Here is a 6,000-nt window from a genome sequence, read left to right as displayed (position 1 = left end):
CCAAGGACACTGTCTGTCTGCTAATCAAAAAAGACTTCCTTCTTGGTTGTATATCGCCAAAGAGGAGTTCTAGACGAGACCCAAAACCTGACTGACGTTGACACTCGGCCTGTGACCAACGTAACCTTCGTCAACTCGACAAAAACACCGGAGCACATGAGAAACGAGGAAACTACCTTGAAGGTCGTTTCAAAGAAAAACGACCGGTCCTGACATCTCTCCACCACACTGAAAAAAAATTTTCAAAAGAAATTTTTTTTTTACTCAGACACAAAATCTTGACACTCCTCCAAAAAAGTCACCAATCCAACTAGCAAAAGCAGACCCCAAACCTGGCCAAAGGTCGCCATTGTAATGAACCTCACACTGGGTTCTGCAGGTTCTTGAGCTTACACCATCAAAATAGGGCTGGAACGACCGGGATTGGCAAGAAAGGAGGGACAAAACATATGCGAAAAGTTCCTTGAAACCATTTTATTGTACATATATTTACAGTGAGTACAGGCTCTGAGTCTCGAGTACAACATCACAGTGATCATAATGATACATGTCAATACCTTAAACATTACATGAATGAGAAAAAAATCATTTACAGATCAAATAAACACCTTAAATGTTGAATGCAATGCAAATAAATTTTACTGTAACAGCAGAGCAAACCGACAGACATTTACAAACTTACCTGTATGTCAAATTAAACAGCAGCAGTTATCAATAAATGAACATTAAACAGTAAACATGAAATAAATCATTACCAGAGCCACATTTCTGCTTAAATACAGTAAACAACAACATTGTTACACTAAACATAATAAATCAATGTTCAAATAGAATAGGCAGCATAATAATTACGGTGATCATTACACACCAAAGCAACGCCAACCGACAGAATCTCTCGAACTGTTGAAGTAGCCATTCTCTACCAACAGGATAAACATATCAAACGAAATTGGCCAAATCAACAAATGACCAGCAACCAGGTGTCATGACAGCAATACATCATCAAAACAAGAATTCACCTATTCGTTGACTCGTCAAGACTGTATATAACGGTCTCAAAATCCTCTTGTTGCCTAAGGAAGTCCACCACACAACCAGACGTGGAGGTCTCCATCCTCTCACTGAAACTAACAGGTTCATCATACCCATTCATCATGTAAATAATTTCTTGCTGTCCTATTGCACCATACTGCTATTTCTTCTGGGTTGTGTGAAAAAAAGGATACTGTCGTCTGCTACTCGAAAAAGACTTCCTTCTTGGCTGTGTATCGCCCAAGAGGAGTTCTAACCCTTAAACCCCGAGCCTCTATTTACAAAAGTGTCTGCCGTATGCCGGCGGGGTTTGGGAGTTAGCGCCGAAGCGGAAAGAAAGTTTTTTTCAAAAAATCACAGCACGCTTAGTTTTTAAGATTAAGAGTTCATTTTTGGCTAATTTTTTCTCATTGCCTGAAGTTTAGTATGCAACCATCAGAAATAAAAAAAAATCATTATCATATATAAATATTGGAATATATGACAGCGCGAAAAAAAATTTCATATATAATTGTATACAAATCATGCTGTGAGCAAAACGGTTGAAGCTAATGAGTAATTTTTTTTCGTTGTATTGTACACTAAATTGCGATGATTTTGGTATATAACAAATTGTAAAACGATCAAAGCAACACAGAGAAAAGATTATCACAAAATGATGCGTGAATTCGTAACGCGCGGACGTAAAAAAAAGTTTTTTTCAAAAATTCACCATAAATCGAAATATTGTGCTATAGACTTTCCGTTTGTTGCAAAATGAAGGTAAATGATTGCATACCACTAGAATGTGAGTGTTTTAGCTTACAATTGCATTTTTCGACCATTTCGGTCGAGTCAAAGTTGACCGAAGGTTGAAATTTTGGCACTTATCGTGATTTATATGAAAATATGTCAAAATTGATAAAAGCTACAACCATAAATTATTTTTGTTGTATTCTACATGAAATTGCGCACATTTTCATATATAAAACTTTATGTAACAGCTAATATAAAACTGTGCAAAAATTACGACAAAGTGACTAAAGAATTTCTAAGATTGCAAGAGCCTGACGCCGCCTCTTCCAAACACGTGTGTGTTCGTGTGTTCGTCGTCCATCGGAGTGGCGAAACGTTTGGCATCTTCACAAACAGAAACATACACACAGTTTGATACAGAAGATTCGTTGGAACATTATGAGTACATGATTAGAATGCTTGCATGGCAATGCAAGTAGTGGTGATTGTACTTACATCAAGACAACAATGGTTAGGGAGAAACAGACGGAAATATTGTATGGTTGAAATCGCGTTCCTTTAGAGAAAGAAAACGAGATGCTCTTGTTGTCTTGTCCACTCCGATGGACGACGAACGCACGAACACACACGTGTTTGGAAGAGACGGCGTCAGGCTCTTACAAGATTTTCAGCAGAGTTAGCGCAGATGCAAGGAAAAAGTTTTTTTTTCAAAAATTCACCATAAATCGAAATGTTGTGCTAGAGACTTCTCGTTTGTCGCAAAATGAAGGTAAATGATTGAATATTACTAGAATGTAAGAGCTTTAGCTTATAATTGCATTTTTCGACCATTTCGGTCGAGTCAAAGTTGACCGAAGGTTGAAATTTTGGCACTTATCGTGATTTATATGAAAATATGTCAAAAGTGATAAAAGCTACAACCATAAATTATTTTTGTTGTATTCTACATGAAATTGCGCACATTTCCTTATAGAAAACTTTATGTAAAGGCTAATAGAAAACAGTGCAAAAATTACGACAAAGTGACTAAAGAATTTCTGAGACTTTCAGCAGAGTTAGTGCGGACGTAAGGAAAAAGTTTTCTCAAAAATTCACCATAAATCGAAGTATTGTGCTAGAGACTTCTCGTTTGTTGCCAAATGAAGGTAAATGATTGAATATTACTAGTATGTAAGAGTTTTAGCATACAATTGCATTTTTCGACCATTTCGGTCGAGTCAGAGTTGACCGAAGGTTGAAATTTTGGCACATCGTGATTTATATGAAAATATGTCAAAATTGACAAAAGCTACAACCATGGGTTGTTTTTTGTTGTATTCTACATGAAATTGCGCACATTTTCATATATAAAACGTTATGTAAAGGCTAATAGAAAATGGTGCAAAAATTAAGACAAAGTGACTAAAGAATTTCTGAGATTTTCAGCAGAGTTAGCTGATGCTTTCTTTTGGGATAAGAAAGAAATTCGCGCATGCGCAGCTGGGTCACGCTTGTAAACAAAACAACAGCGTGATCCGTGAACTCCCAGCATTCCTCAAGGGGCGTGATTGAAAATTTTTCGCAAACGAGGCCTATAAGTATTTTTCCGCGAATATTTAAACAAACTTTTTGTAGTCAACGTATTTTACGTCCACTTGGCACCCAACAGACAACTTTTGTCGACGTAAAATACGTCCAGTCGGCGTTAAAGGGCTAGATGAGACCCAAACCTGACTGATGTTGACACTCGGCCTGTGACCAACGTAACCTTCATCAACTTGATGAAAACACCGGAGCACATGAGAAACAAGGAAACTACCTTGAAGGTCGTTTCCAAAGAAAAATTACCAGTCCTGACAATATATAATATATATATATATATATATATATATATATATATATATATATATATATATATATATATATATATATTTATATATATCTCCATGTATGTTGTGTAGGGTTGTGGCAAACCTGCCGTGTCTGATTGATGTAGCGCTCGGCCCACAGTTGTTATGACTGGATTACTCCCAGCGTACTCGTTGTGGGTACCATCATCTGCTGGGGTCAAGTGAAAGAGAGTGGTGCTAATAACACCATTCCTGAAGACTTGCTGAGAAACCAGAAGTCTGTAAGATAGATAAATAAATTTAATAAACTGCATGTGAAAGAGAAGACACCTTCGCTAGTAACAGCAATTTAAGAGTTGAGAAGTCATTATTTTTTAACAGGGGAAGTCCAGAAAAAAGCAAGATAATTTAACCAAAATAGATGGTATTATTAGCGTGTTAGGATTCTTTTTATTGCATTTTCCAATTTTGATTTTTAACAGTTTTTCCCCACCAGTTTCGTTGCCATCTGTATATCAAAAGCAACCGCTGTCAAGAATTCCGTTGCCCTTGCAAGGAGTATTGTATAGGCAGCTTATGAAAGTTTTATTTCTAATCTGCATATTAAACTTAATGTCACATGGAGTACCGTTTCTTCATTATGAAAGACTCACCACTTTCACCAAAGAACCTCCATTACCATCTGTGATATTGTAAGTGCCATTAAGAACAGAAATTTGTAAAAGAAAAAAAAAAGCAATATATTCACGGTACCTTGCAACAGATTCCTCGTGCTTATTCTGAGTATGTGATTGCACAATTCCACTCGGAAAGTTAACCTAAAGTATGGAATTCTCTTTCGAACTGCTAAGTAAAACACGGCAGTTTTTACATGTGGTTAAAAAAAATTACCAGTTGTTATCAATTAAAATAGGCATGTATAAAAGAATGACTAATGAATGAAAACAAGAATTCTGTTTTGTACTTAAATAAAACTTGTTTGAGCATTTCAAAAGCAAATAAAACTTGAATAAGCATATCGAAATGAATAAAGATATTGGCAAGCCCATCATACATTACTCCGTAATTAAACATTTCACCAGAATAAAATTCGTCTTTGCCCTAACATTTCTAAATGAAAGAAATAACTACTAAAATTAAATATTAAAAAAAAAAGATACGTACGAACACGCATTCTTGTTACGTCGAGATCTGCAGCGCTCAGCTTCAGCATTTATCATAGATCTAAACTCTGTGGGAAAACGTCGCTGTCCTCGACGTAAAGTCGACGTTAATACCCTGCTGATGCACGAATTCACGAAAGGGGTGGGGTGGAGTTTGGAAGGGAGGGGCTGTTTGAGGAAGTCTTGATCTACAAGTCTAAAACAGTGGGGCATCACGGCAGGACCTGTGAGGATGGACTCGCAGAGCGTTGACCTTTATAGAAGACTGGTCTTTTATGGTGGGTTTTTCCTCAGATCCGGATTCTCTTTCGATGTACTGTTGTCTCCCGTAAGGTCACGAAAGTCACCTGGAAAGTATCCTACGTGGAGAATGTCAGAAACAGACCATTCAAACCGAGCTCTTACTACTTGGTATAAAAATTTTCTGTTTTTGTTGAGTACAATAATTTGTTCAGTAATGTTCTGTAGGATCAATTTGTCAAGTATTATTCCATGGGAAAAAGCGATTGTTTTATAGCATAGTTGGGACACTTGACAATCAATCCTTTTATAAGTCTAACCTAAGTCAGTCCATGCCATCGAATGGCACCGGGACATGTCTTGTATTGAGACATTCATACTAAGCCTCGAGATTGTCGAGTAGGTGGATAGGCGCCCTCTTCCTTGCCAAAGCGCCAATACCCATTTACATCTGGGTCAGCTGGCTGAGCAGTAAACGGAAATTGCACCGATCTTGTAAATGCCAACTCGGTGCTCTACCTCCGGCTTCCTTTCAAGCAAGGTTTACTGAATTGATAAGATTAAAGACTTTTGGGGTCTTTCAGAATCCCCATGAAGTTGCTGTACACTGTTTGGTGACATTACAAGCGTTGTTCTATAACCTTGGACACTGCCATGTCCTGTGTATCATGGTCTTTCATTCTGATATCTGAGCTCCTTTGCTTTAGGATTAACTCAAGCTCATTTTCCAAACTTTCTGAAAACTGTTTATTTATATCGCTGGTTGGTTGGTATACATTAAGCCAGCTTGAACCCTCACACAATGAGCTTGTGAGTGGTTGTGCAGTAAGGTGGTAGATGTAATAAGCGTGTGGTATGGACCTTTGAACACAGTAGAACCAGCCAAGAGATTTTTATTGGTATTGCCCTCGAACTTGCTAGTGGTTAGTTTAAAAAAATATGTGTAGTTGAAATACTAATGCCTGCTGAAGGACTCCGTTACTTGATATAGCCTCGAGGAA

General features: G+C 37.4%; 1 protein-coding gene across 3 annotated transcripts in view; it reads left to right on the top strand.

Annotated features, from left to right (window-relative positions):
* The window catches only part of LOC136847478 (von Willebrand factor A domain-containing protein 8-like), a 737,466-nt gene that overhangs the window by 427,601 nt on the left and 303,865 nt on the right, over positions 1-6,000 (top strand). The gene's annotated exons all lie outside the window — the stretch shown is intronic.

This window comes from Macrobrachium rosenbergii, chromosome 16, assembly GCF_040412425.1.
Source record: "Macrobrachium rosenbergii isolate ZJJX-2024 chromosome 16, ASM4041242v1, whole genome shotgun sequence".
NCBI lineage: Eukaryota > Metazoa > Arthropoda > Malacostraca > Decapoda > Palaemonidae > Macrobrachium > Macrobrachium rosenbergii.
Note: the sequence above shows the minus strand (reverse complement) of the source record. Positions and strands in the feature narration are given on the sequence as shown.